At 33.2% G+C, this 20,883-nt stretch overlaps 1 protein-coding gene across 1 annotated transcript in view; it reads left to right on the plus strand.

The window, feature by feature from the left end:
• The first annotated feature begins 417 nt into the window (after positions 1-417).
• Positions 418-20,883, plus strand: part of LOC126885096 (uncharacterized) — a 345,985-nt gene continuing 325,519 nt past the window's right edge. Inside the window, exon 1 of the mRNA XM_050651521.1 lies at positions 418-546. The gene's annotated coding sequence lies outside the window, so the exon portion shown is untranslated. The remainder of the gene's footprint in view (positions 547-20,883) is intronic.

Below are 20,883 nucleotides of genomic sequence, written 5' to 3' on the forward strand. Positions count from 1 at the left end.
CCAAATCTAACTCTAACGTTCATTTTGTTTAAATTAAATTATGACGATGTTAAATCGCGAAAATTTAAATCGGTCAAAATTGCGCGGCCTACTTGCTTCGTAGTCTTACCCAGCTACGCTGGGTGAGTTCACCACAGTGCAGTGGTGTAATTGGTTTTGCCTAACCCCCAGGTGAATGCATTGTATTTAATTATTATTCACCCGTGTTTTTGTAATAATAAAATAGGAGAATGTAATTTTAGAACTATTTTACTAATTCTACTAATATAATGTGTATTTTAAAAGTAACTATTGTTCCAAAATATTACGTTGTAAATATTCGAATCCTTTTATGTGATAACACTGGTTTGTTGAAATCGGCAACAAAATAGAAGAATTAGTTCTGTGTTCTGTGTACAGTTTACATCGGTTCTGTTTGACGTTTATGAAAAGTTTAGAAATATTTCTTTGAAAATAAAAACTGTAGAAAATCTGAGTATATCGTGGTTAGTGTTTTTAAAATATCTATGTACCAGGGCTGTTCATAAATTAAGTTAGTAAACACAGGTATGTACGTATTATGTAAAATTTAGGATACCTTAAGTTTTATCAGGGAAGAGGCTGTTTTATCAAGGAAGAGGGTGTTTTATCAGTATTACACTCAATGATTGGCTAGAACGACGCGTGGTGATTGGCTGAAAAAGCAAAAACGTCAGAATTTGACAGGTGAAAAAAATAATCGAATATATCACGTCCAACATCGGTCTCTGAGAAAAAATTTTATATAAAATTGTCGATAATTGCATAATCACTTGACACTAAAGACTCAAACTTCAACACTAAAAACAGACACCTGAATCAGGCAGCTACTGATGGCTGCGAAGATACATAACGAACAATTTGGATATAATCGTAAAAACTCTAAGTGGTCCGTCTTACAGACCCAATGTTAGTCACGGAAGGTTAAGGATGCTTGGATGCTTGGATGCTTGAACTATGCAGAACTTTTCATGAAGAATAACTTTTTTCGTAAAATTAATAATAAAAAAAAACGAATAAAATCCTTTATAAAAGTATATATTTTTAAAAATGGTTACATCACAGAACTTGTTTTCGATTGGATAACCAATCATCATCAGTGCTTATGTGATCTAACATGCTAACCACCAAAATACAATATTATAAAAATATATGGGTAAAAACCCTTTAAAAGTAATCCGTCAAGGAAATATAGATGAAATATGCGAATTTAAACATGGATGTTCAAAATATTCCATGTAATATGCTCTAGGTACCATCTGAGCTCTAATTCGACTTGTTCACATGATGAGAGTATGGTAGCAAGTTAATAATAAAAAAGTTTTCCATATGGTTCCAACTTAGAGGGAAATATTGTATATTTATTGTCTCCTTTTGCATGTACGTTACTTTTACGTAATTTTTTTCACCCATTTTACAAAATTTTTCTTTTTCTTCGTGTCCCGCATCCTTTAAGGACATTGGCGATCATCACGGCCCATTTTACTCTGTCAGCGGTTCTGAAGAATTCTATTGTCGTTTTTACACACCACTGCTTAAAATTTTTTAATTAAAACGTGCGTCGTCTCGCTGGTCCTCTTTTTCCTTTCACTTTCCCTTGTATCACTAACGCACTAACTTATATTTTTCATTTGATATTATATGACCAAAATAGTTCATTTTTATTGCCTTCATACTGTTTAGTACTTCTTTTTCTTTTTTTTTTCATCTTTCTTAATATTACTCTGATTGTTATGTGTTATGTCCATGATATTTTCCACATTGGTCGATAACGTCACATGTCAAAGCTAACACGTCTTTTTTTCAGTTGCGTCCGTAGTTATCCAGACTTGAACTTCGTATAAAAGGAGGGAAAACACGTAGCCTCCAACGATCTAGTTCTAATTCCTATTTCCAATTATCCATTGCATAATAGTGTTTTCATCTGATTGAAAGAGCTTCTGTTTATCTCAATGCGGTATTTTATTTCAAAGCTGCGGTTCCATTGTTGATTTATCTCACATCTTAAGTAATTGTATACGGGTACTTTCTCTAAAGATTTAATTTTAACCTAGCTTGTTTCACCTTCAATATAGTTCTTGTAGTAGAGGTGATAGTACACATCCTTGTCGTAGGTACTTGGTTTTATAGGTATCTCTTCAGATTTTTGTTGGTCTACTGGTATTAAAATTTTCTATTATCGGTATAATGTTTGTCATTGCCATGATGACAACATTAAAAGGTGAAAACCTTGAATTATATATGTCTGCTTGTCTGTCCGTAGATAAGCTTATCTGTATCTTCAATAAAGCATTTCCTTTAATTGCAATTAAGCCAAAACATCACAAATACTGGACTACTAAAAGTATCCGAATATCTTCCAAGAATATGCGTTCTCTTCTCTATATCAGGAAATTTACTACCAACGTCTCTATCACTGAATATATCACCAAGTACAGGGCAGCCTATCTTAAACTTATAAAATCAGCTAAAAAAGTCTACTACCAGAACCGTCTGGGAAGCCCCAAAAGAGTTGCAAAAGAAACTTGGTCCATAATAAACGATCTTCGAAATAAAACCCACACTGCTCAAACATTTTCACTTCCCGACCCTAAAAATCTAAATAAATACTTTCTTATTGTGAGTAAAAGTATTACATCAACTATTTTGCCACAACAAGATCCCATTTTCTATCTCCCTAATTCAAGAAAGGTCTCGAATTCATTCTTTATAACACCAGTCTATAAATCTGAACTGATCCAAACAATCAATAGTATATATATATAATCTTTATCCCTTCTACCCTGAGGTGTAGGGATCTGTTTCTGTTTCTTTTATTCTTTTTTGTTCTTCGTAAATTTCTTCCATATCTTTCTGTTTTCTGTTAGTTTTTTGGCATCGTTCCATGTTGTTCCCCTCTTTTCCAAAATATCCATTATTACTGCATTCCATTGTTTTCTTGGTCTACCACGTTTTTTCCTTTCTATATTTCTGCTTTCCCAGATTCTTTTAACAGGTATATTATCACTCATTCTTTGAAGGTGTCCCCACCAACCCAGCTGTCTTTCTTCTATATAAGTTTCTACTGGTTCTATTTCTAATTCTTCTCTTATTTTTATATTCTTAACTCTATCTCTTCTTGTCACTCCCATTACTCTTCTTAGATATTTCATTTCTATTGCCTGCAATTTACTTTTATCCCTTTTTGTCAATACCCACGATTCACAACCATATGTAAGTACAGGTCTATACACAGTTTTGTATACACTCATTTTCGTTTTTCTTGATATTTCTCGTCTATTTACAAATCCACTGTTTATTGCATAATATAGTCTATTTGTTTTTTGTATCCTATAATTTATATCTATTTCTTGTTTTCCGTTTTCTTCAAATATTACACCTAGGTATTGATATTTACTGACTTGCTCTATTTCTACTCCATCTATTTGCACATTTATCCTTTTCCTATTTCTATCTATTACCATTGTCTTTGTCTTACTCTTATTCAATTTCATACCGTATTTTGTTAATACCTCATTCCATACTATCAAGCTTTCTCTTAGGCCTTTCTCGTTTCCTGCTGTAATAACCACATCATCGGCAAATGCACATTCTGTCATCCCTATTTGTTCTAATTTCCTATATCCTATGTATATTGGTTTAGTTCTTTGTTTCGTTTCTCTTATTATTTCATCCATAAATATTATGAAAAGAAGCGGACTCAATCCCCCTCCCTGTCTAACTCCCACATTTGTAGCAAATTTTTCTGATATCATATTATATCTTATTACACAGTTATTTGTTTCTTTATATAAACTTTGTATTACCCTTATTAGTTTCTGATCTACATTTTTCCTTTTTAAACATTTCCAAATTATTTCTCTATTGACTTTATCAAATGCCTTTTCCATGTCCATAAAGGCTAAATATATGGGTTTTTCTGCTATCCACTTCCTGCTAATAACTTCTTTCAAAGTGAATATATGATCCTGTGTACTTCTACCTTCTCTAAATCCACTTTGAGATTCTGTTAATGTGTTTTCTGTGATCAATCTCAATTTTTTCTCTATTATTTTCTCGTATATTTTTGTTATTGTGCTTAATAATGTTAGTCCCCTATAATTGTTACAATCTTTGTTATCACCTTTCTTGTGTATTGGCAATATTAAGCCCATTCTCCAATCTTCAGGCGTTGTTTCTTCCCTCCATGCTTGTCTATATATATCTAATAATACTAGTTTTCCACTATTTCCCATATATTTTATCATTTCCGATGTTATATTATCTCTTCCTGGTGCTTTCCCGTTCTTTAGACTCCTTATAGCTTCTTCTAACTCTTCTCTAGTTATATCTTCATTTATTACCTCTCTTTCTACATTCCATTCTTCCTCTTCCATTTCATCATCTTGATTGTCTGCTCTCTGTTCTGTGTTTAGTAGATTCTTGAAGTATTCTTTCCATCTTTCCATTATCTCTTCCTCCTCGATCAGTATCTCCCCAGCTTCGTTTTTTATTGCACTTGCATTTATATCTACTTTTTCTTTTCTCAGATTTTTGAGTACTTTGTAGAATAGCTTCTGATTACCTTTATTATCTCTTTCCATTTTTTCTCCAAATTCTGTCCAACTTCTCTGTTTCTCGCTCATTACCATTTGTTTTACTATGTTTCTCTGTTCCTTGTAGCTTGTATAATTTGCTTCTGTTCTATTATTTAAATATTCTTTCCATATTTTCTTCTTTTTTCTTACTTGTTCTTTAATTTCATTCGTCCACCAAGATGTTTGTTTCTTATTGTTGTCTTTATTGTAAGTCCCACAGGCGTCCTTTGCTGCTTGTAATACAATATTTTTAAAGGTTTCCCATTTTGTTTCTAACGGCCTCTGTATAATTTCTTCTTGATATTTATTTATTTCTCGCGATACTATCTGTTGATATTTTTCTGCTATCTCTTTATTTTTTAGTTTGTAAGTCCTTATTTTTATATGTCCTTTTTTCTTTTCTTTGAATGTCTCTGTTCTATTTTCTTCGCTTCTGAATTTAGCTATCAGCAAGTAATGATCACTATTTATCTCATAGCTTCTCTTGACTCTAGCATCCCTTACTGAATTTCTATTATTTCTTTCTACCAATATATAGTCTATTATTGACTTTTCTCCTCTGCTCGGTTCTTCTCTAGTAATCTTATGAATATCTTTATGTTCAAAATAAGTATTTGTTATTATTAAATCATTGTTAATACAAAATTCCAGTAGTCTTTTCCCATTATTATTTCTTGTATTTTCACCGTGTTTTCCGATTACTGCTCCATATATATCATTCTTTGTTCCAACTCGTCCATTGAAGTCTCCAGCAATATATATTTTTCCTCTACACTCTTCTATAGTCTCTTGCAGTTCATTCCAGTATTTATCTTTCTCTTCAGTTTTTTCATTTTCATCTGGTCCATAAGTTGCTATTATTGTCTTGATGTGTGTCTTGCATTTTAATTCTATCATCAGTATTCTTTCACTTATTGCTTCCCATTTGTTAAGTGTATTTTTGTGTTCTTTCTTTATTAAACATCCCACTCCTGCTGCCGCTCGTGCATTCTTTTCCACTCCACTCCATATGAAAATGTGGTCATTGTCTGTTTCTACTATTCCTTTATTCTTTTTCTTTGTTTCCGTTATTATCAATATATCTAAATCCGCTTTTTCAAATTCTTTGTTTAATTCTATTTCTTTTCCATTAATACTTCTTACGTTCCACGTTCCTATTATAAAATCTTTTACTACTAATTTCTTTCTTTTATTCTCTTCTACTTTTTCTTCAATTTTATTCGTTTGTCCTATTCCACTCCTGTCCATTTTCCGTTTTTCCTTTCCCGTCTGTTCTTTACTTAGTTTTTTGAACCATCGGCTTTTATTTCTTTTTTATCTCGTTTTGGAGCTCTTTCTATTATTTCCTTATCCTTATTCCATTTCCATTCTTCACTTTCGATCCATATTTTTTGATAACCCATTTTGACTTTCTTTCCCTTATTCTTCTCCTCAATCGCTATTTCCTTCATTTGTCTTTGTATACGTTTTTCACTTACAGTCATCTCGTTATTAATATATATATTTCTGTTGGTTGTGTTCCTTAATTTGTTTTTGTTTGTCATTACTTTGATTTTATCTTCTATCTTATTGAATTCCACTAAACAGGTCTTATATCCTATCTTTTTTGCTGTTTTTATCTCTACTTCAATTTCCAAATTATTTTGTATAAAGGTCTTCATTTCACATTCTAAAATATTCGATTCGTTCGTGTCTATTTTAACTCCTTGTATTACAATATTATTGCGCCTTTTTTCTTTGTCTATTTCTTCCAACTTTTCATTGATTACTTTTATTTCTTCTTTTAAATGCATATTTTCTTTCTTTATCGCCTCATTTTCTTCCTTCACCTTTTGTATTACTTTAATATATTCTTTTTGTCCCTCTCTTATCATTTTTATCTCTTGTGTCAATACTAATAAAGTTTCCATTATTTTATCTATCTTATTTTCTTCTTCTGAGTTATGTTTCTCTTGTACTTCCATCTCTTTTCCTATTTTTTTTTAATCTGTTCGATTGCCTATTCCAATTCTACTTAACGCTATATCTAAATTATAATTACCCTATATTATCTTTCTAAATATTACCCAACACCAGCATAAAATTAAAATTAAAATTTCCGTATTAACTTATTAGGTATTATTTTTTCCCTTCCAATGCACCGCGGAAAAGAACACAGACCAGCTATACTGTCAGTTCCGTGCACTTTATCAATGCAATATAAAAAGAAAAAAAAATTCGTAACTAATTAAATTCGTTTTCTTAACACCTATTACTATGTTTAAGTATTTACTTACAGATCTGGCAACGGTGTTTTCAAGCAATCCACGTTCTTACCATCAGCTGTTTTTGTTTTGGTGTGTGTTTTATCAGTACACCTCGTTATCACTTAATGTTGTCAACAATAACCTGTTTATTTTCTGAAATTTATTCTAATTCTGCAGTAATCCTAAATATTTTTGTCTTTTCACTAAATCAATTGTTTATTATCACTTATACCACTATTTCGACGAATTATTTTTCGGTATAACTCCCGATTTTTCGAGTTGATTATAGCCGCAAAATAACACGATTTTTCTTAGTCAATCCGACGTTGCCCAACAATCAATAGTATCAAAAGCAAATCTTCCTGTAGTACTGATGGTCTATCGATAAAAATTTTTTCTAATCTTCCAGAAAATGTGTTAGAAGTCCTCATCTCATTAATTAATGGTTCTTTAAGAAAGGTAAATTTACAGAGTGCCTGAAGACAGCCATCATTATTCTTCTTCATAAGGGTGGTGAAATATCTAATACCTGCAATTATAGACCTATTGCACTACTACCGGTACTCTCCAAAATTATGGAGAGACTCATAAAAGCCCGACTTATGTCCTTTCTAGTTGAAAACAACATTTTATCACAAAATCAGTTCGGCTTTTTAAATAATAAATGCACCACTGATGCCATGTTTTCTGTACTACATGAGGTTTATCAAGCACTGAACAATAATCTTCACACTGCCACCGTTTTTTGTGACTACGCCAAAGCTTTTGATTGTGTAACTCACAACATTTTGATAAAAAAACTTAATTTCTACGGAATTCGAGGCATTTCTTTAGATTGGTTCCAAACTTACCTGGATGATAGGAAACAACTGGTTAGAGCAAATGATACAGACTCTAGTCTCAAAAACATTGTATGTGGGCTACCTCAAGGTTCAGTATTGGGTCCTCTACTTTTCCTTATCTTTATTAATGACATCACTAATTTAAAAATCGATGGAAAAATCTTTCTTTTGCTGATGATACCAGTATCACTTGGAGCAACTCAAATATTGCAACTCTTCATGCTACTATAACTTCTGATCTACTTACAATAAAAATCTGGTCTGACTAAAATTTACTCTCGTTTAACGTAGATAAAACTGTAGCATTGTCTTATAAAGGAGCTCTTCAGCCCTTACCTCTTAATAACAGCCAGATCAGTACCGTTGATTCTGTTAAATTTCTTGGTATTTTTTTAGACAGCAACCTTAAATGGTCCCTCCATATCGATTTGTTATAGAAGAAACTCTCTTCAGCTTGCTATGCTATAAGATCTGTTTCGAATGAACTCAATTTAGCATCTTCCAAAATAACATATTTTTCTTTGTTCGAGTCACATCTTCGTTATGGTCTTCCTTTTTGGGGTTCTGGTACAGCTGCCCAATTCGATGTTATTTTCAAATTACAAAAAAGAGCAATAAGATATCTGTTTGGCCTCAGAAGAACAACACATTGCAGAAGTTATTTCAAAGATCACGGAATTTTAACCCTTCCATCTTTGTATATTTTAGAAACTGTTTGCTTATTTCGTAAACATCTACATGTCTTTCCACCAAAACCTAATCATGACTACTTCACGAGAAATTCTACGTTTGACGTCTATTTGCCGACCCCGTCCTTGGAGTTAGTAAAGAAATCGATATTATATTCCGCAAAAAAAATGTACAACCATCTCCCCCTACAACTAAAATCTGCACCATCTTTCCACAAATTCCGTAAACTGACAAAAGCCTACCTAGCTGAAAGACCATATTATTCAGTGAAAGATTTTTTAGTCAATAACTAAGAAATTACAGTACCCTTTGCACAAGTAGTATTTTTATTATTTTTTTATCTATATTTGGGTGTCATAAATATGCAGCAGCTTAACTTTTTAACTTTTTAACTTCTAAACCTTTTTTATTAATTTTTAGGTAAACTATGCATTTGCAATTTATTTAAATTTTTGCAATTGATTTTTTCTGTTTTAACTTAATCCAGATTTAGCCATACGGCTCACACTCCCTCTAAGGGGAAAATTGACTCATCCCAGATACCTACGGTATCAAAAGGATTGAGCTCTGGTGGGACTCTTTCCGTGTTATCGAGCCCTAGGTGACTTGGTATGCTGGAGTATCTCCCAGAAATTTTCGTACACATCTGGCCGTCGCGAGTAGTACAGCTTTCTGCATGGTCTTATAAAAGTGTTCATTTAGACCCAGCTTTTTTATGTTTTCGAGGAGGTTCTTCGGAATGACTCCAGTAGTAGACATAATAATAAGTATCGTCTGGGTACTTTGCATTCTCCATTGTCTTCTTATTTGAATTTCCAGATCTCTGTACTTGGCGATCTTTTCAGTAAATTTACTGCGTATATTATTGTTGTTAGGTATCGCCACATCAATCAGTGTTGTTTGTCTTGTTAATTTATTAACTAGTACGAGATCTGGTCTATTATGTGCCACTGTTTGGTCTGTGAGCACAGTACGGTCCCAGTATAGCTTGTAGTTGCCATCCTCAAGCATACTCTCAGGGACGTATTGATAATATGGGAGATGGTCAGTTTGGAGAAGTCCCAGCTTGATAGCTATCTCTTGATGAAGGATTTTTCCCACTGCGTCATGCCGTTCCTTGTATTCAGTTGCAGCAAATGCCTGGCAGCCCCCTGTAAGGTGTAGGATGGTTTCTTGGGTTCGGCATCCATATCGGCATTTGTCGGGTCTTTGACGATATGTTTTAGGTAATTTTTAGTTGGTATAACCTGATCCTGAATGGCTAGTAATGAATCTTCTGTTTCAGGGAACATATTTCCCGATGTCAACCAATAGTTCGACGCTGTATTGTCGACATAGTCTTGGCTGACCTCATTGGGATGTCGCCCGTGCAGAGGTTTGTCCATCCAGGTGCGCAGTTTTTCGTCCTTATTAAGGTGGTTTATGTGCATTTCTGGTTCCCTCAGTTTGATCGGTGTTGTGTCATCTACTGCGTAAATAGCGCGGTGTAGAGTAGATGTCTCAGCCTGCATCTGAAAATAAGTTCTTAAATTAGCAATCTGTTTATCTAATTGCTCACCTGTATCCATAAGTCCTCTTCCTCCTAAATACCGGGGTAATGTTGTTCGTTCTACTGCACTTTTAGGGTGGTGTTTTTGTGCCTTTGTGAGGTGTGATCGTACTTTTCGCTGAAGATTTTCTATATCCGTTTTTGTCCACTTAAAAATACCAAATGAATAGCTAAGCGCGGAACAAGCGTAGGTGTTTAGTGCCTTAAACAAATTTTTACTGTTAAGTTGTGAACGAAGCAGCTGTTTTACCTTTCGTATAAACTCAGTAGTTATCTCAGTTTTCATTTGCTTATGGTCAATTTTCCGCGCCTGCTTTACCCCAAGATATTTGTACATATCATTTTCGCCCATGGCCTCGATGTTCTGGCCATTTTGCATATCGAATCCACCGGGCTGTACCTTTCCTATGACTATATTCAAAACACGGCACTTGTCTAGTCCGAAGTGCATACTAGTATCATTAGAGAATGTTTCTTACAGTTTAACTTTATTATTATTATTATTATTATTTAAATATATTGACGATTTATGTAATTTTAGTAAATTGGATTGTTACTGTTTTGTTTTTTTGACTATTTATAAGCTTTGTCGATAAAATTGTAAAATTTTTCATGGCAATAAAGCATATTTCTATTCTATTCTATTCTATTCTAACACAACTCCTCCATTAGTAGAACAGATCGAATTACAAATGAGAGGTCGGATAAAAGTTTACAACTCAAAAATAATATGAAAGTTGAGAATTCTGGTTTCAGAGTTTCAGGTGGAAGTACTGTTTTAAAGTCGCCAAAATAGTAAAAGCGATATATTATTCGACGCACCTTAGCAATATTATGTATCTATCTATAAGCGAGGTTCCTACAGCCTCTGTCGCTTTTCGCATTTCGACCGCCATCGTTTTCTATTCATTCATTCGTCTTCTGTTATGGCTCTATCTCTCATTATGTGCCGTACATGTTCTTCCCATGCAACTGAAGGCATTCCCCTTCTTCATCTTTGTTGCGGTATGTAATTTAAAACTTTCTTTGGCCATCTATTCCACTCCACGGCTACTCATTTGTTTCACGTGACCATACCCCACTAGTTGTCTCGTTTCAAATCTATCTACACTGGAATATACAGCATTTGTCCTCCTTATAATATCTTTATTCCTGATGTGATCTGTTTTGGATCCACCACACCTCTCCTTAGAGGTGTGGTACTACTTCTGTCCTTTTTCTATCTTTTTTCGTGATCTGCCAAACTTCTGCTCCATAAGTCATAATACGCTCTATCAAGGTTTGATCGATTGTCAATTTCGTTGTTTGTCTAATATCTTTAGACCATAGCAGAGAGCTTAGAATTTTTACCGCTTTTTTCCCTACTGCGATCTATTTTCGATGTTTTTTTTTGGTAGCGCCTTTTTTAGATACTATAGATCCGAGATATTTATATTCTTTACATGTTTTTGTGGTTCTAATGTCTAACTTCTAATGATAGATAATTGCCTTAGCAATACGAGAACAAATATATACTTCCGGTTCCGGCTTTTGTATTAAGTTGTAACCGGAAGGGCCACATCATACTCACAGAAATAGTATAGATGATATATCAATCGACACGTATTTACAATTCGAGCTCGAATATTTAGTTTTGATTTTAATATCATTTCCGGTTAAAAAGTTATGACCGGAAGTTTGACAAAAAAGACTCAATATTAGTGAAATCGAATATCAATCTACTCGTTACACAAAGTTACATCAAAGTTGCACAAATAGTTCAAATATCTACTTCCGGTTCTCCTACGGTCACGGTGGGTAAAAACCTAGGAATTACTTAGTTTTTTAATTTGTAAATCAAATTGCTTGTTTGATATTGCCGTGTAAAATCCAGCTCCTTTTTGATGTAGTTAATATAGATTCACAAGACGTCAATTTTCATATCCTTATGCAAACATTAAAAAATATTTTTCAACAAGACAGTTATTTTCAACAAGACGAATTCAAAAATCTCTGTCTAAGAAATGGTACTTTGTATATAGACCAGGGCGCATCTGTAAAAATATTAGTACATTTTTACGTTGAGAGGTGACTCATATTTTTTTGCAGAAATTGCTTGAGAATAACTCATATAATAATATTTGATTTATCCTCCTACTCAAAAAGGTCCGGAACATTGTTTAAATAATCAAAATGTCAAAAAATGAAGGAAATATTCGATTTTTTTGAAAGTATTCATTTCTGAGAAAAGTTGTACTAACATAAAAGTTGCGCAATTAAATTTCCTATAATATGAAATTTATTAAAAATTTTAAAAATTGTCACCCTTGTTGCAAATTAGAAATAATTGCGAAAAAACGATAAAAAAAACAAGTATTCGCATTTTACGTTTTTCAACCATTTATGCTATACTTAGAACCTTAATATTTTACCAAGAAAAACTTTGTGATATAAGAAAACAATACTGTGAATTTCATTACGATCGGTTGAATAGATTTTGCAAAAAAATATTTGCAATCCAGCTTTCGCAAAAAAAAATTAATTTTTTCAAAATCTTGCAGGACTGAATATAAAGCAGACAGCAAGTTTAATTCTTTTTACATATAGAAGAATACCGTACCTTTCATTTGCAATTTGCAATATTAAAATCGGTTAACCACTACGGCGTCAGGAATTTTTTTAAATACACATTTTTTTGGTGCTACGCGCAGGACAGCGGATAGTTTGCTCTGATTGGGCATTCCAATGACCTTTGATAATGGTTAACAAATTTTAATTTTTAGTACATTTCGATATAGATAAATAAATTTGTTTATTGCAAAATAAAAACACATGCTCTGTCCTTTGAAATAACACTTTTTTGGCAAAAACTTTCTTTGTTCATATATTTTAAGTTAGAGAATAAAAGTTTATTATTTTTAAACATATTCAACTGTTTAAACAATATTTCACAAACAATAATCAAATTAGTTTGTTTTTGGTGGAATTTAAATATTAAAATACAACAAAATATAGTATAAGAAAATAATAATATATTAGATAAAGATTGGAAGAAATTTTGGTGGAAATCAACTTGTGAGAATCGAACACCGCTGTCCTGCGCGTAGCACCGAAAATTAATGTTTATTTAAAAAAATTCCTGACGCCGTGGTAGTTAATGGATTTTAATTTTAAAAATTGCAAATGAAAGGTGCGGTACTCTTCTATACGTAAAAAATTTCGACTTGCTATCTGCTTTATTATCAGTCCTGCAACGTTTTGAAAAAATGAATATTATTTGCGAAAGCTGGATTGCAAAATTTATTTTGCAAAATCTATTGCACCGATATTAATGAAATTTACAGTATTGTTTTACTATATTATATAGTTTTTCTGGGTAAAATATGAAGGTCCTAAGTGTAGCACAAATTGTTGAAAAGCGTAAAATGCAAATACTTGTTTTTTTTATGGTTTTTTCGCAATTATTGCTATTTTGCAACAAGGGTGACAATTTTTAAAATTTGTAACCAATCTTACATTATAGGAAATTTAATTACGCAACTTTTATATCAGTACAACTTTTCTCGAAAGTGAATACTTTGAAAGTTATAATCAAAAAACGAAGAAAATAATCAAATTTTTCCTTCATTTTTTGACATTTTGATTATATAAACAATGTTCCAGACATTTTTGAGTGGGAGGATAACCCAATTATTATTATAGGAATTATTTCCAAGAAATTTCTGCAAAAAAATGTGACTCACCTCTTAACGTCCATCTCAAAACAGATGCGCCCTGGACTAATATCAGTGGTCAGCGTCGTGTTCCTACGTGTCAAATCAAGTTTATCTATCTTAACGATAACGTAACTCTGCAGAATTTTTTGGTTGTTTAAAAATATGGCTACCACAGATTTTTCCAATAATAATATTATGTCGTGTCATCCACGAAAAAAGTTGTGAGGATAAATGAGTGGAAGAAAAATGGGTATGTAAAAGAAACGAAATTCATATGCCTGCTACATTTCAATATAGACCAAAAAAGAAGTACCTACCGCAAAGTTGTACCTCTTTTGTATATGTTGATATTTTTAAAACAAAAACCGTACTTACCAAGCATGGATGAAATCCTTCTGGGTTACCTATCTAAGATTACTTATCACCTATCACCACGCACAGTCCACACACAATCTCTTAGGTTAGGGATGAGCATATTTGACTAAGAGCTGTGACAAATTTCCCCCAACCAGTTCGGGTTCATAAATGCTGTTAATACGAGAGAGGCTTTTTTCTCAATACAAGTCCAGAGATGCAGATACCCCAATTGCGATTAATACGCATGTCTGGTTGATTAGGAGAAAGCGTTTTATCGATAACAGCATTCCAGGATGATGCAAATACTAAAATAAGTAGGAATTAACAACCAAGATATGAAAATAATTATTAGAAACCTTTACTGAAGTCAGACCACAAATCTCAGATTTGAGGTTTAACACACCGAATTTGTAAGAATCATGTCTGGAGTGAGACAAGGCTGTATTTGTCTCATCCAATCTTCAATCTTTATTCTGAAAGAATATCGAAAAATCGACTAAACGGATACCAACTAAATAAACTAGAAATCTTTATGAACAAAAACACGTTTTACAGTCAACAACATGGACCCAATATTAACGTAAAGAAGATAACTTATGATCATTAGCAAGAAAAATATAACAAGTCAATTCTACGTCAACTAAACCCCTGTGGAAAGAGTGACGCACTACAACTACCTCGAGATGAAGGACGAACTACAACTACAACGTACTACACTACAACTACCTCGAATGAAGAATGGACGAACAACGAAGAGATAACAGCGCGCATCCTAAAAGTTAGATCCACCTTCAACCGGATGGGGACCTTCTTTAAGAGACACAACCTTTCTTTTGGTATAAAAGTAAGAATGCTCCAATGCTACGTTTTTCTGTCCTTTTCTATGGTATTAAATCGTGGACCTTGGCCGCAGGTACATGCTGAAAATTGGAAGCATTTGAGGTGTGGCTGTATTGGAGAATATTTAAAATCCCGTGGACTGACCGAGACACAAATAAGAAGATCCTCAGAAGAATGAAGAAAAACCGAGAGGTATTGGCCACTATCAAATTTTGAAAGTTACAATTCTTCGGACACACTATGCGAAATGAATCCAAATATTTGGAAAAAAGGTCCAGGGAGAAGAAAAACATCCTGGTTAAAGAACCTCATAACCTCAGAACACAACATCTCTGCAGTATTTCCGCGCTGCTGTAGACAAGATAAAGATTGCCATGACGATCGCCAACATTTGTCATGGATAGGCACATCCAGAAGAAGAATCATTGTTTGCTGTTACAGATCCTTCGTGTTGTTCCATTCTTTTTGCCATCTTTCAATTGACCTTTTCCTTTCTTGCTTTCCCTTGACCACAGTAAGATGTTGTATAATTTTTTATGGGAAAAATTTAGAAAATAAATTTATATAAGAGACCACGAAATTATAGATTTTCATCGCCCTGTATATGACCAAAAATTGTAATAGGATAATTTAGTTGGTAATCAGTGTTTTCGCAGAAAGTGAAATCGTTAAGAAGGTGGTTTTCTTAATGGGTTCTTGAACGGACTTAAAACAATGGTGCGGTTATATTAGACAATACAGTTTATTTCGCTTTGCAATGGACAATAAGACAAATTGGGGAAATTCATGGGGAAAGGCTCTTAAATGGCTTAAATCATATCTTAATAAAAGAAGTCAGTTTGTAAGGGTTGACACGAAGACGTCTTCGTGCATGCCATTAGAATGTGGGGTACCTCAGGGTTCAGTTCTAGGCCCTATATTGTTTCTGATATACATAAATGATATCTCTAGTCTGAACATTAAAGGTAAAATATGTCTCTTTGCAGATGATACTAGTATTACTTGGAGTAACACGGATATTATGGATCTTCGCAATACCATAGCTACAGACCTAGTCACCATTAAATCGTGGTGCGATTCGAATCTCCTCTTATTTAACGTTTCTAAAACCAAAATCCTACCTTACAACAGTATGATGCAACCTTTAGTACTTATTAACAACAGTCTAGAGGTAGTTGAATCGGTGAAGGTCTTAGGGCTTATTGTGGATAGGTCTCTAAAATGGAACTTGCACATTGATGCCTTACACAAAAAATTAAGTTCTGCTTGTTTGCGCTAAGATCAGTTGCTACGGAAATGAATTTGTCAACATCTAGGACCGTTTATTATGCCCTTTTTGAGTCTCATCTTCGGTACGCCCTTCCATTCTGGGGTACGTGTTGTGCGACTCAATTTGAGCGTATTTTTAAACTACAAAAGAGAGCTCTTCGTTACTCCCTGAGACTCAATAGCAGAGTTCATTGCCAAGAATTCTTTAAAAAATTTAAAATATTAACTCTTCCTTCTTTGTTTGTTTTTGAATCCGTTTGTTTAATCCGCAAACATGCATCAGAAGGTCCAGAGAGACCCACTCACAACTATCCCCTTAAAAACGTGGAGCATAATATTTATCTGCCAACCCCAAGGTCTGAGCTTGTTAAGTGCTCTATACTATACAATTCGAGAAAAATGCACAATCACCTGCCATCTAATATCAAATCTATTACAGCATTTCCCGCTTTTCGCAAGGCCTTGAAAGCTTATTTGCTAGAGAGAGCTTTTTATACAGTGAATGACTTTTTTATAAACGATTTGAATTCAGCAAATTGACTTGCAGGATTATTACTTTCGAGTACTTTTGTACATATTTGCAGCGGCATAGAACTTTTGATTTACTTTCCCTTTCCCTTTTCCTTGTTCGCCTTCTTTTTGCTCTGCTCTGACGTTGTATACCTATTGTTTGCAAAACTTTTAATTTTTTTAATGTGTACTTAATAACTGTAAAATTATATTAAGTAGTATAGCTCACGCCATTTACTTGGTGCCTGTTTCTGTTTTTGTTTTGTTTGTAGTTTTTTATTATTTTTTGTTTTTTATTGTATTTTTTATTTTGTATAAGCTTTGTGCACAAATTGGTAAAATTTTATGACAATAAAGCATACCTTACTTACTTTCTTTTATAAAAAATTCGAAGAAGGTTAAGTGGTAAACAAATTTATTGAGTTTATAATCTAAGGCTTTTTGTTTAGCATTTTGAAACAACGAAATATGTAATTTGATGTCTCCCGGAATTTAACAAATTGGAAAGTTGTATACAAATTAAATTGGTTCTTAAGAAATGATAATATGGGTGTAGTGGGTAGATAGGATGTTTTGTGATTGGTGGAAAATGATGGATGGAAGGGATGAGGGTGTTGAATCTGATTTTGAGGTGAGAGAAAAATAGGCGCTGCGTAGTGAATATCTGGAGAGAGAGTCCAGTTTTTGAAAAGTGAGAAGTCAGTGTAAAGTGGTGAATTTGGCCTTTGCAAGCAGAATCAAGTTGAAACGAAATCGTTGACCGAGTTGAGAAGTTAATTTTCCTGGGACCGAGGAAGATTCCTGTTTCTGTCTAGAACGAGTAACCGATTAGTATCTATTTGCACATGATATCGAGCAGAGAGAAAACTGAGTCGAGAATTCGAGCGAGTCCTGTTTGTTTGTTTGTGAAGCAGTCTGGACGAGAGGGACCTTTCGCAACATCATAAGAGTACGTGTGGGAAAATCGAAGACGACGCAATCCGGGAAAAGAAGTAGAGAAGAAACAGAAAGGTTAGTCAAATCATTTGTGAAACGGAGAGAGTTTGTTTATATCCACACCATATTTGCTTAATTTTTGTATTGAAGAGTTCTATAACATAACTAACCATTCAAAATTTTAAAGAAGAAATAAGTAATCAATTTAAAATAGTCCTGTCGCCAGTGGGGGTACAACGGCCTCCTTAATTCAGATGGACTTACCCAAGTTTTTTTTATGTATTTTGACCCGTAGAACACGAATTTTTTGGGTAACAGTCGATCCGGATGTCGATAAGATTGTTATAAACAAAGAACTTGGGGAATCACATTACAGCGATTTTTCGCAAAACAAAACATTTTTTTGTATTGTTTGGGTCATTCTAAGCAAAAAATGTTTTTACTAGTTTTTCGTAGGATGCATAGTTTTCAACATAAACGCGGTTGAACTTTCAAAAAATCGAAAAATTGCAATTCTTGAACCCGAATAACTTTTGATTGAAAAATAAAATAGCAATTCTGCTTACCGCATTTGAAAGTTTAAGTCAAATTCTATCGGTTTTGATTACTTTCATTGCTAAAAATTAATTTTTTTATTGTTAAACAAAGCTATAAACACATAGTGATTGAATGATGTTTTCAATGCATTTCTCATTTGAAATCGAACGAGTAGGCGCGCATACAGAATTTCTACGTAGATTACGTACATTAAAACGCATGCATTGGGCACGAGAAACACTATGTGTTTATGGCTTTGTTTATCAAATAAAAACTTAATTTTTAGTAATGCAAATAATCAAAACCCATAGAATTTGACTTGAACTTTCAAATGCAGTAAGCAGAATTGCTATTTTATTTTTTAATCAAAAGTTATTAGGGTTCAAAAACTGTAATTTTTCGATTTTTTTAAAGTTCAGCCGCTATTATCTCGAAAACTATGCATCCTGCGAAAAAACTTGTAGGACCATTTTTTGCTGAGAATCACAAATAAATATACAAAAAAATGTTTTGTTTTGCGAAAAATCGCTGTTATAAAATTCCTCAAGTTCTTTGTTTATAACAATCTTATCGATATCCGGATCAACTGTTACCCAAAAAATTCGTATTTTACGGGTCAAAATACATAAAAAAAACTTGGGTAAGTCCATCTGAATTAAGGAGGCCGTTATACCCCCCCTGGCGACATGACTAAAAGGAGAAAAGTAAATTTTATTAAATTTTCTAAAAATAAATAGGTAACGAATTATTTAAATAAATTTTTTTTTTGTTAAAACAGAGGAGATTTCAGAAGAAAAGCTTAATTTAGTAGATTAGAAATAGTTGCAACAAATTTAGATTTTAGCATATTTTTTAAATCCTATGTTTATAGTATATTGGATAAATAAATAATGTTTTTAAAATTTATATGACATTGAGTGTGTTTAATTTCCCTGTGTTGTCCTGAATGGAGTAAGCAATTAGAGATACCAGAAGCCACAAACCAAAGGTAAAGCATCAAAAATAAAATAGCCCTGAGAATAAAGTTTATTAGGAAATTTAATTTAAATTTGGTTTTGTTTTACATAAGCAATAATTAAAATAATTGAGTAATTAATTAAATTAAGAATTTGCTTATCAATCTCATAAAAGAGAGAAATACAGAGTATAACAATATATTATGTCTCTTCTCTTTATATAGTTCTTTTCTTTCCACTGACAATACAAGTAGAATAATACATCCAGTACAGTCCACAAGGCTACCGCATACACAGTCCTGTATGGGATGCTATTCACAGCAGATATGTTCTGTATTTGTGTCATAAGCTTCCTGCAGGCCAGTATTTCTACAACCCCACTCCAGATTGGTGTCGGCAGAGGACAATCGGACAAATAATTTGGTATTTGGTTCCCCCAATGTTGGACATTGCCTTCCCCAAAGCAGCCGTACTATTCGCAGCCTTCCTTACGAATTTCCGCACGTGCTTCTCCCATTTTCCATTCTGGTGCACGTCACATTCAGGTACTTTACGTGTTTCTTGGATGTCAGACACATATTAGCACAGCTCCTCATATCCTCTCCGTATTCACAGCACATAACTTCTCCACCATAATCTTTCTATCTGACAAATACTCTGACGCCACATTCATCAAGTAATCATGACATTTATTTTCTCCATTGCATTCATTACCTCGTTCCACTGCAGTATATTGAATGCATTATTAACATCTAACAACAGCAGGGTGGCCCAGTGCTATTGTTATTCATATAAAGGGCTATTTATCAACCGTAACAAATAGTAAGTTCAGTAAATGAGGTTTAAACTGATAAACCTACAAACGGTGATTATGAGGCATATATCAAGGTTCATTTGGTATTATTCTGTTGATTTCGAGATCGGAAACAGCTACACTGTATACTGTATACTGTGCTCAATTTTAAAAATGTATGTGAAGCAATACGGTATTTGTACATTTCAACAAATTAGACGTCAGACGACTGATTTAAAGGCGTCAGTATTATGAGTATGTAGTTGTAATTTCGAAACTTACTAATCTTACTGTAAAACAGTTGGAGTCCAACGGAACGTTAAGTTGTAATCGTTATAATTGATATATAAATAAAATTATGTCCGCTCTACACAAATTCTTAACAACTTAACAGGTTAACACTTTCTTGTCTTCTAATCATTACTGAATTTTAAAACTTTTCTTAAAAGTATTATATTTTCTTAAAATAGAGGGCGGTAGAGATGGGGGAGAGAGAGAAAGTGGAGGAAGCAAGAACAAAAAGACTAACACCTGAACTTGGTTTTTGTCAACACAAATAACAGGTAAACTTATGATAGGATATGGACCAAATGACCATTTGCATATCATAAAGATTAATTGAAAATGCATAACACTGGTCCTTGGATTTACAATCTTGCAATAATTACTTGCAATATAATGCAATCCCAAACTATAGCTATAGATAACAATAATAACAGCAATACATATCCCTACTATCCATTCATGGATTCTCTGAACAAAAAACATGGAAAGTGTTGGCAAAATATGACATCAATGTTGGACATAAATCATCTAAAACATCCGGAAAATATTTTTCAAAACTCAACCCCAACGTTACTAAAGATTGGCAGTCGGATGTTGTTTATAAAGTAAATTGTAAAGATTGTAATTAAGTCAACATATTATTGGGCAAATACACCACAAACACAACCTATAAATTAAACCTTACAGCCTTAGCTTAAATTCTATAGAAAATAACCATGCTGTTGACTTTGAAAGTGTACAGGTTTTAGAAAAAGAACAGAATTGTAACAAAAGATGCATATT

The sequence above is a fragment of the Diabrotica virgifera genome, chromosome 5 (genome assembly GCF_917563875.1).
Source record: "Diabrotica virgifera virgifera chromosome 5, PGI_DIABVI_V3a".
NCBI classification, from domain to species: Eukaryota; Metazoa; Arthropoda; class Insecta; order Coleoptera; family Chrysomelidae; genus Diabrotica; species Diabrotica virgifera.